Source organism: Ceratina calcarata, unplaced genomic scaffold (genome assembly GCF_001652005.2).
Source record: "Ceratina calcarata isolate Rehan_Ccalc_2016 unplaced genomic scaffold, ASM165200v1 scaffold53, whole genome shotgun sequence".
Taxonomy (NCBI): domain Eukaryota; kingdom Metazoa; phylum Arthropoda; class Insecta; order Hymenoptera; family Apidae; genus Ceratina; species Ceratina calcarata.
Window position 1 is genome coordinate 292,307 of NW_017176451.1, and position 11,674 is coordinate 303,980.

The following is an 11,674-nucleotide window of genomic DNA, read 5'->3' on the forward strand; positions in this document are numbered from 1 at the left end:
ATCCGTAGCAATTGTAGAGTATAACGAATACTGTAACATAGATTGAGAATAATTTTCGATTAAAAAGAATAAAGAATATAAGAGTTCTTAATACAATTTCGCGATTGTGAATACGATAGCTCAGTCACGAAGAGGGGAAACGAAACACTGATTCCGAGAAACGATACTACAGGTATGTATGTAATTTCGTCCTAATTGTAAGACGCTTTGGTTCGCAGTGGTCGTTGTGTTTAAATCACAATGTTCGAAAGTCTCCGTATCGACTACCAGACACGGCGGCGATGCGAGTTATAACCTATATAAGCGCTGGCTTTTTCGTTCGTTTCTTTTCTTTTACCGGGAACTTTTCTACTTGACCTTATTGCCTGCTTCTTCTTCTCTTTCTTCCGGCGCCGGTTCCACCGGAGACGAAAGTGTGAGATCGTGCGCGAAGCAAAAAAAAAAAGAGAAGGAGGCCGTTGAACGAACCAAATGGAAAAGAAGAGAACGAAGGCCTGCCCGGAAACAATGGGAAACGAAGCTTCCGATGAAACTAGAAGTAAAGGAAATTGCCGAGTTTATCCAAGAAAACCTTCCACCTCCACCTTCATCGTTCCGACCATGTCAACTCCTAACGCATAGCGCGTATACTTTATTACCGGGCTGCGGATTTTTATGAATTTATGGGGAATTTCAGAAAATACATAGACTGCATAAATACAACAAATATATAATGAAAAGGTCATGATACTTCAGCAATAGTGCATTCACGATTTTCCGATTTAGTTAAGAAGTTGCGAATATATCCCGGAAATAAGACTGTGGAATTTTGAAGTCCATGAAATTTACAAGAGAACCAAGAGAATTCTAACTTGCGCGATTCAAATAGTTCTCGAGTTGAAAGCTACGTAGTTTAGAAAGTTCGGTTAGAAGTTCAAAATGCGTTTGACTCTGAAAGCTAATCAGAATCTATCTCCGCGTTACGATTCTTGTTTGCGATACCTTCGCTGAATTTCGGAAATGTGGCGAATTCCAAATCTGCGTTGTGCTTCGCTTAAATCTCGAAAATTTACGAGCCACGCCACTCTCCTCGGATTGATTTGAATAGCGTGGCGATTCCGATACGAGGGAATATCGAGCGTAAATCAAAGACGTAACCAACCCCGTTATTCGAGGAAGATTCTCCCCCGTGTTCTTCCGACGCGACGCGACGCGATGGAACGGGATGGTTCCCTGTCCTCGTTCCAGTTTTGTCCCGAGGATCCATCGTCGGCAGGAAGCAATTCGTAGTTTTCCAATCAGAGAACGAGACAGCCGCGCTCATTTTCCGGGTGGTACGCGACTTGCATTATATCTAGAAACCGGAAGCGGTCGATCGGAGAAGGAGGAAGACCGCGCGGCAGAACTACCAGGCAGAAGGGAAGCACCTTCCTCCCGCCCCCGTTTTCGTTTCCCTCCAGGGACACGCTATATCCACGATATTGTCTCTATTGTTCCTTTAATCTAGGAAATCGAGCCATCCCTTTTTTTCTCCTCGCGCTTCGATATCCGCGTACGTTGAAATTATAAATTAGGTCCTTCAACGATTAACAGTTTGCAAACATTCTACGATACACTTTTCAAACGATTTCTGTGAATTGTTGATTAAATCCGTGAATAAAAATATTTAATTCTTAACAATTCAATGCACATGTACAATGAAACAATCGAGAAGATAAACGACTGTCCACATTTTTCTATTGAATCAAATTGGGATCTACAGAAATTTATTTCACGGATCGCCTCAAATTTGAGAACGCAAATCCCGTTTCTATCGACAATTTATCGACCTCGGTTCGGTAGGCGATAAAACTTTTAGCAGTAAAGTTCGCGTCCGTGAAGGTTGGTCCATAAAAGAGGCGAAACGAAAAAGCGAAGTAGGTGAAATGAAATTCGGTACGTATGTACGCGCGTATAGAAGCGAAGCGGTGTGGGTGATAAACGCGTTAGACAGGAGCAACTCGAATCCAAAGTGTTCCGTCTGAGTTCGGGTATACTGTGCGGCCATAATCCTGTTTCTGCGAATAATGCATGGCTTGTCTTCGATTATTCGCGTTATTATCAAGCATCTCCTATCTTCCAGTTAATATTGGATTACGTATAATAATAGAAAAGCTGTTGATTCGTAATATATACTTCTTACTTAAATTAGTAATTTGATGGTTTTATTTATTGCATACATACTGAAAGATGCGAAGTGTTGAACAAGAGATGCTACAATAATTTAAATGAATCACATTATTTGATATATCCAAGAAGCAATTATTTATTCTTAATGAGAGTCGATTCGAAAGAGAGAGAGAGAGAGATTACGATTTACAAGTGCGTAAATCGCTCGAGTGTCAGTTGTGAAAAATCTCAATGAGATACCCATTGTCGTCGAGTTTTGCGAGTCCGTCGTAAATACTTTAACTAAAAGTTTCGAAACAGTCGCCGGTAGATTAGCGAAGTAATTTACAGGAAGGGTTAATAGTTTCACAATAGGGTTCAGCAGTTCTTGTCTTGTCGCCTCGGTAGCTTTCGTCGGTGTTTCGGGCTCGTTATCATGCAAATTAATCCGAGCTATCATACCATCAAGCTTTGTTTAGCCTGTAGCCCGACAAAAAATGCGTCAGCCGACTTGGAAAATCGACAATTGGAATCCTTATGATACAGACTATGAACTTCGTTATCGAGTGCGGTAATCGAGTGAAAAATTCTAAATCTCGTATTATGTCTTGAATAATGCTAATTAAATTAAAAAGTTGTATATATATCATGTTTAATAAGATACTGCAAAAATACTGAACGATTTTATTAAAGTATAGACATTTTCGTTTGAAAATAAATTAGGTATCGGTCTATATGCAATAATCATGAAATACTGACATTACAACTCGATTTCTTTCTCCTTTGTTGGGGAGAAGCCCTTACAAACTACTCGGAAGATTCCTTCAGGCTCTATAACTCTCTTAGATGCTGTGGAACTCTTCCTAGAACTTTCCTAAAACTCTCTTTAAAATTTCCGATATGATTCTTCAATGTCCACCCTTTGTACTTTCTATGTATTGAATAAGTTTGCGAATTTGTTTGAAGCTTAATCGTTCTTATCCAGCATGTAGGAATATAGAATATTTTAATACAAGCTGGTATGACAAGTAATTATTAAATTTTCTTTTACGTTCTACATCCTATAGCCTTGTATAACATTTTAAATTTGGTGCAGCTTTTTCTATACTATTTTAAATATTATACCGTAAATGAAATTAAAGATAAAAATAAAAGAATAACAAAGAAGACTTTGAGATTCTAATTAACTCCTGTGGAATTCGTTTCACCGGTCTAGTAAAACTCAGAAATTGCATTTTTAATCAATGATACACGCGTCTGTAACACCGGCACCATTTGCACGTACGTGCAACGCGTTCAGCGTTGAAAAACATTCCGGACTTACTATGTAAATGTATTTTAACGTGTGACTGATAATTAATAAGCATAGTTTCGACTTATTCGAGTACGTTTAAGCAACGCGTTAACTCTATGTACGTACGTGTACCCTTCTCATGTGAATAATTTTCTAGAGATATAAGAAACGTTTACGATAGAATTGGGAATGTTCGCTATTGAAATATTTAAAACAGTGACGAGTTTTAAATGCTCATGCATGAGGTACATTTGGAGTAAGTAATATAAGTATACATCATAAGTAACACGAATCGCAAAAAGTGTTCTGATATTTCATCAGGGTGTACATTACACTTTTATGGCTATACGAAAAGTATCTGCTTTTGTAGTTCCATAGTTGCAAGTATACTTGTTGCACATTTGCATAAAATATCACTTTCCTGCTATGATAAAAGATACATTTCGCATTACGTTTTAACATAGTACATTTTCTGTGATCTCATTTAATTCTGTATATTGAACATAACGGAGAGTGAAAATGAATTTGTCAGTAGTCATTTTACCTACCAACCCACATTCCCTTTGTAATACTGTCATACATAATATAAAAATAAAATGAATTTTCGTAAACTAAATTGGCAGAATATACGGGAGATTGTTAAGCCATAAATAATAAGAGGAATCGCTGTTACATCGTTCGTTTCGAGACGTACTGCAGGTATTCAGGTTTCAGGGAAGGAGAAATTTATATTTCCTCCTCTGGCCGTTTCTCCGTGGACGATTGTGGCGAACATAAGTTAGCCCGCGCGGAGAAACTTGCTCGATAAATAATTCTTCGCTAAGGTGTCCGCGACTTCAACCGGAGACGAAGCGAAGCATATACACGAGCTTAGGAATGGGAAACGATGGTGTTCGAGTATAAGAAGAAAAAATAAGAAATTCGGTGGAGGTCGTGTGTACCAACAACGAGTGCAAGGGCAATAAATAGAACGATGGATTCAGTTCGCGATGTCGCGAGTTTTCACACGCGCCGGTTTTATATAAATAACGTGGAGGAAGGTGCAACGCTACTCGTAAAAGTGAATTATGTTCACCCTCCCAATCCATTTCCTTGCCTTCTACGTTTTCTTCGTCCCTTGTTACTTCGTTATGGTTATTCGCGATCGTTAGCTTCGCGATTATATCATTTATGTACGCGAGTTTAAAAAGAGACATTTACAAAAAGTTGAAATAATTATATTTTTGAGTTTATCACACGAAGGGCAATTAATTATAATACAGAGTATTTTTTGCGATGATAGACACTATAGACAGTTAAATATTTCGCGGTAAACAAAACTATTTTCAGTACATTTTATAGTCCTAGCACTTTTAGGTAAGATTAGGTGTAAATGTGTAAATGATGCGGGCATATAATACTATTACAAAATTTCATATTAGATCCAAATCGAAATCAAACAAGCGAGTATTTCAATCGACGATAAATATCGTCGTATTTTCTCTCTTCTCAGTCATTTCACGAAAAGAGTTTTTGCTACATAGTGCACAGTACGTAAGTAAACTTGAGCAACTTTTCAGGGCAGCACGTTCTACGTAAGATCACTTTCCGATCGATTACGGCTATTTTCCGAAGCTTTCTTTCATGACGAGGCGTAAACAGGAGATACGTTTACAACAAACTCGGCTCCGATCCTGAAATATCTCGGCTAAGATCTCTTTTGCAAACAACGATCACCGTTCATCATCAAGATTAAAAGAGTTATCGCTATCAATGGTTTCCACTAAACCCCTTTTATTAGGATAATGACAATATCCGTATAAAAGAAGGTTTTGAAATACTTTTGTTAAAATGGACGAGTGGTATCAGTATACTTTATTTAAAGTATCGTTAAACATGTATTATATTCATATCATGTTAATTAATATTTAAATATCAAAGTTCTGATACGTCAATACTTTCGCATAGGATCGCGATTGAATATGCCCTTTTTTGACGATGGTAGAATTAACGATGCCAGACACCCTTCGAAGGTTATTGTTCTCGAATCTCGTCGCTGACGTAGAAAGATCCATTATTATTCGCGAGCAACTTTGCAAGGATTTTCCTGCTGTAGGCTATCGAACGGTTCGCTAAAAGAATTTTCGATCCGGGGGGAGTAGAAGGAGAATGCATATTCCGCGTCGTGTCGCGACACGAGGCGACGCGACGCATCGACTGACATCAGCCCCGCGTAATAGACTCCCTTCTCGTTCCTGCTCTCGTTACGTCGTCGCTATATCGTCCCTTCTTCTTCCGTTTCTTTTTTACGCGTCGCGAACGCGAGATGAGCCGTGATGTACACCGGTCGTCGTCGGGACGACGGAGTGCCGGAGAATCACCGCCGTAAAAACTAGTCGTTTTTCCCTTTCAATGCGCTTTTGTCAGCTAGAGATGCCAGGGCTGGCATTGTCGAGTTTGCTACACTCTATTGTTTGCCTACTCTCGACTCCAGAATGAGAAGGCTTCAGAAAGCTCGTGGAGAGACGAGAACGAGGGCCTGAACGCATCGTTTCTGATACCGGTAATCTTATTTAGTAAGGAATTTCCGTCCCATAACGATGGCCGCCTAATACTTCACAGTTTTATTAATTATTAATTGTTTCTCTTTATATTATGAAATTTACATTAACAATAAAGACATTGATGACTACAAAAATAAACAGGCATCGCGATAATAGATAATAAATGAGTTAATATAAGGTACTGTAAGTAATGTAAGGTAAGGACTATAAATTCGGGCCTTAGACAGCTTCGAAGGATATCTCGTATGCCTGGTGTTAATCCACAGTTGGCACTCAGGCGTGTTCATGCGTTAATTTTGAATGATCAGTAAGGATGCGAGTAAGAGAGGCTTGATTCTTTCTTGTTAGTACTGGAGGGACTTAAATTCTCACATACGTTGGATCAAACTACGTATCAGAATTCACTAATGGCATTTCTAATAGTTTTAATATCTTGAAGATTCTTGATTTCTTCGTAATAAGGAAAGTTAGTGGTCTCTTCAGCTGCTTCATTTTATAATCTTCATCTATATTTTAATATGACTGAGAATTTTTTATCAATTACTTTAGTACTGTTTAAATATAGTGAATTATCATTTATCAGGCTCTTTTACATGAACGTTTATATTAGAGTTTCGAAGGAAATTGTCCTTTCATCAACTGTTTCAATGATTTAAGAATGAAAATGCCTATTCATAAGAAAACAGTAAATAGTAGTAAATACATATTTAAACAAATGGTTTGTTGAAAATTGTATATGATTCAATGTGGTGTGCCCGACGTGAGAATGCTTTTATTTTCATTTTTACTTTTATCCGAGCGTACGTACGAGGTAGGTAAATTAATCATGCCGTAATTAAGCTGCACAATTTCCTTGCATAAACGCGGGTTCAAAGCTTTCGAAGCAGCCCGTCGAAACGTAAACGCGTATTCTGAATAATACGTCGCTCGGTTAATAATATTGTAATTTCTTATTTTGTGGGCGCAATTACCGTGGTAATTACGTCCCCGTCTCGCGTTCCAAAGCAATTGTTTGTTCTAATTGTATCAAAATTATCGGAACGCATTTCCAATCGTACTCATTTCCACTTCGCACGACAACACGTTGCTCGAAGACATACGAGTTAACAGTACTTTATAATATTTTGTAATATATGTCGATTAAAAATTCTGTATCTTAATACAATTTATTACATTTATGAACGCGATGGTTTGATTATAATTAAAATGTCGATATTTTCGTACAGATAATCTTTGATGGATCAACAGTGAGTTTATATTTGATAGAATCACACTTATATGTATAGTCTGACGGTTACGGATTCTGAGGATGCAGAAAAAGAACGAAAATGATTGAAGGATATCAGAGCCAAGTTCTCGAATTATGATTTCTGCTAAATTGCAATCGCGTCGAGGATTATTCAGGTATATCACGTGAATCTGCATAATTTATTACGCTACGCTCAATTTCGCGAGTCACTATTCTGAATTTGATTCGGATTTGGCATTGAGAAGTACATATTTGAGATCCACAAGAATTGCGAACAATGTAAATGCAGGCAATAGGAATACATTGCAAATGAAAATAAAGACAAAAAGGAAGAACAGAAAGGGGGGCTTTAAGCCTCCGAATTAGAGGAACGACGTGGCAAGTTCGCGAGGAATTATCTAAATCTCTTTTCCGTACTTGGACGAACTTGCCGGCTGAAATCGTTTCCAACGCGTTCATCAGACCCGGTGTAGGACAAACAATCCGATGTAAAGATGTATAAGGGAGAGGGGAAGGGAAAAGGAAGAGAAACTTCGTAACAGAGGATTTCCATTTAGAGAGATTTTCGCGAAACCTTTGATGCCGACATCCAACCGTAGCTAAGAGTTTGGTGTGAAGTAACATGCTTCGAAAGCGTTTCTCTTTGAAATCAAGAATCGTTGCCTCGATAAGTTACTAAAACCAGGATCATCTTTCTGCTACAAGGATATTGTTCACTGTTGTTTTACTTACTTTTATACATATTCCCGTTTATATGAATTTTATTCAAGGAAAAAAAGTAAACATTTTACGCATAGTAAAATAACAAGACTCCCATTTAAATTATAGTTCCACACCGTCGCTATTTATATCTTTGAATTTCCAGGATCTGTTTTCACTAACTTTACAGAGGATTGGAGACAAGCATTTTATAATACTCTTAAGCCACGTTGAACTTGAAGCACGTCAAACAAATGGTACCGCGTAGCGTAACGGGTTACTAAATCTTCGATAACCCGTCACATAACAACCTACTAGATTATCTTGTCACGATTAATTCCCCATAATTCAAGCGTAAAGACGTGAAACTAGTTAGAACGGAGCCCTGCTCGTACATCCATACGCTCCGAACACGTTGGACGTTTTAAAACCCGAAAATCGCTTGACACGTCAAAAAACAAAGCAAAAAAAGATAATACGGAATCTTTAAATCATTTGTCTATACGTGGTACTAACAAAACTAGGCTTTCATGATTTTTTTATGAAAATTTCATACACTGCATAAAAATATTACATTCTGTTTTGTATCATTTAGAAATATTTTATAGAATAACGCTATGTCTAAACAATATTTATTTATTTAATACACTAGTTCCATATAACACGGTACGGATTTTCACGCTAAGCGATGGTTACCAGTATCGCTTAAACCGTTTTCTATCGCGACAATGGTTACCGTTCGTAGCCTGTTTCGGTGTCGATAATGGACATTGTCGACAGCTTCGGACCATGTTCGATTAAGTTTTGCCAACCGGTATGTGCACTCTATTCTCGGTAGTCCACCGACGCGACAGCTTTCTGAGCGCTTAACGAACCACGGAATATCAACGGTAATTTGATTTTCGTTCGACAAAATACTATAACACGGTATTGTGTTCAGTCAGTAATTAATGCGAATGTCAATGTACATATGTATACAAATATTATACAGTGTAGTGGAATCTAGACTACATTGCAATCTGTTCAAGGATCTGGCGACGAAGTAGCGAAGGCGTGGGTGCCTTCTGGTAGGATGACCGTGACGTATCTCAAACCCCAGAACCTAGACACTGAGCAGATTGCGAAAACCTTTCACTTTATTTTTCTAGGAAGTATATAGCATATTAAGAAATCGATAAGCTTTGTATTAAAAAGAGATTCTTGAATAACAGTGGCATCCTATCTACAATTTTCTTAATTAACGGAATAGCATTATCAATATTTCTGGTTACTTGATCTGACAAAATGTTCGTACACGATGTATTTCAACAACACTTGCGCGTTTTAATAGAATTTAATGCAGCGTAGCCGATAATATTTCCTGCACAAGTTACCCAACGAAACGTTCCATCGCAATATTTTTTATATCAATACGGAAACCCAAATAAATTCACCGGAAGCATAAATATTCCTTATTCAATTCCGCAAGCTTAATACCGTCGCGCCAAGCATTTCGAAGTGAGTTACAGTTTACATTTCCCTATCGATCCTCTGAGCGTAATAAATCCGTACTTTTTTTTTTTCACTGTCCGCACGAGGATGCGGAGCAACTGCGCGAACGGGACGGGGACGGGTGAATAAAATACTCGAAGAGGAGTCTGCCTCATTACCGATAAAAGGAGGCACGCGTTCGCGAAGGCAGAAAGTCTTCCGTGAATAAAATAAAAGGGAGCAATCGAACTCGGTAGTGATTGGCTCGTCGAAACGGCGACGACGATAGGGCGAAACGAAATTCACTGGTGCTGTGCCGAGCGACGTCGCGTCGCGTTGAATTAATAATTTCGCTCGGCTTAAGCACCGAACGCGATAATATAGAAAGTTTACAGCATCGCGTAAAACACACGATTTCTCGATACCGTTTTCTTTCTTCACCACTTTCGACACGCGTTTACGAGACTGTAGGTACACGCGAACCTTGTGTGTTCACCTTTTATGAACATTTTTATCGGCTCGATCGCGATGGTTATCACCGTGCGGCTGAAATTCTGCTCAGGAATTAACGAATTTGTTCTTTACAAGGACTGCGTGGTCCGAATGAAAAATAGGTTACGAGTGGGAGTGTGAAGACACTTTCCCGAACTCGAATTGCAATGATCGAAGTATACACGATTTCTATCCTGCAATGCATTCGTTAATATACAATTCAATCGAATTCAATTGAGAATAACATTAAATAATGTGTACCCTAATTATTAGGATTAGAAATTTTTATATGAAACATCAATTCGTTTTGATATTTATTGGTTTATCAATATTCAAGTATTAATAAGCTACAGCCAAATCGGAATTCTCATCAACATAAATTTATATTCATGATACACTTTCATACACCGAATATGTTCTCGTTGAATCAGTAAAAAGTTAATATGTATTGACTATGTCAAAAAGCGTAGTAGCAGTATTTGTAAGAATTCTTGATTGCCTTCATTCGATAAGTTTCATCAAATATTATATAATCTTGATTTATAGTATTTATTAATAAAATGGAAATACAATTAATTGTTTCATGCTGTCATCACTTCATCCTGTGCATTTATCTCATATGCATTTATATATATGTAGACGTACCGTCATATAACATTAATTAATTGGCAAACAATATGCTACTGTGATATATCCCTTTAAGCTCGAATTATGCGTTTGACGGGTTGCTTCTCATTTTGATTAAATTCTACATTTTCTAAAATTCACCATTCAGTACTGATAATACTATTATTGAACTATTAATTCATACACCATAAATATTGTTTATCAAATTTTTATCGATCAGCGAGAATCTAAAAAAGTATTTAATAGTTCAGTCATTTATTTTTCTTTTTTTTTACATATCGAAATATTCGTTATCGAAACCTTAGATGGGTGAATATCAATTTCCGACTATCCGGACCCGTACGATTCGTATGCACGCGTTTTACATTCGTTAACGAGTTCTTCTGGAGTTTCTAGACTGAAACGTACGTTCCTCCTATAAAATGGAACGAAGAGACAGAACGAAGGAAGGAGAATTTGAAGATATCCAAGTAATGACAGTAATTTCACTGTTAATTAGGAAAATCTGGTGACTCCGTACCAGAAATATGAAATACCCGAAAGAAGATAATACTATAACAGTACAATTTTATGTGTCACTGCATCTGTCTTTGCGAATGAGTGTTTGTAAATCGTAGCTAAAATGGTTTATTTATTACCGTGCTGATAGAAGTTTATCGCGGTCGTTACGGGGACCTGTTCTTTGGTCCGATTTGAGTTTCTATTTAAACTGTTACGCTTCTTTCTCGCGAAAGATCTCCTTAAATTTTCTAGATAAGCTCAATAATTACTCACGGCAAACTACCCATTGCGATTAATTCAGACGATTGACCCGGACGTGGCAGCCGTAGTAGATAGGTAATGCCTTTGCTCTGAACGAGAAGACTTTCGTTCAAGTCGTGTCATTAAAAAAGGAATCAATAATTGAACTGTTTTTTTTGCAAATAAACTACAATTTATCGTTAGCCTTTTTTATTTCATCGACACGTGCTTTTTCTTCACCGATTCTTCTTCACTCACCTATGAATTTGTACCCGTCAAATAAATATATTGGAAATATGTCACGTTATTTCCGCGAAACGAAGTTCGTATTTTTTTGTCTCGCTGATAATTTAGTACAAATTATTATTCGAGAGTAACGCGTGCTTGCAAACACAAAATATTAAAAATAATGATATGAAAAAAGTTATTTTT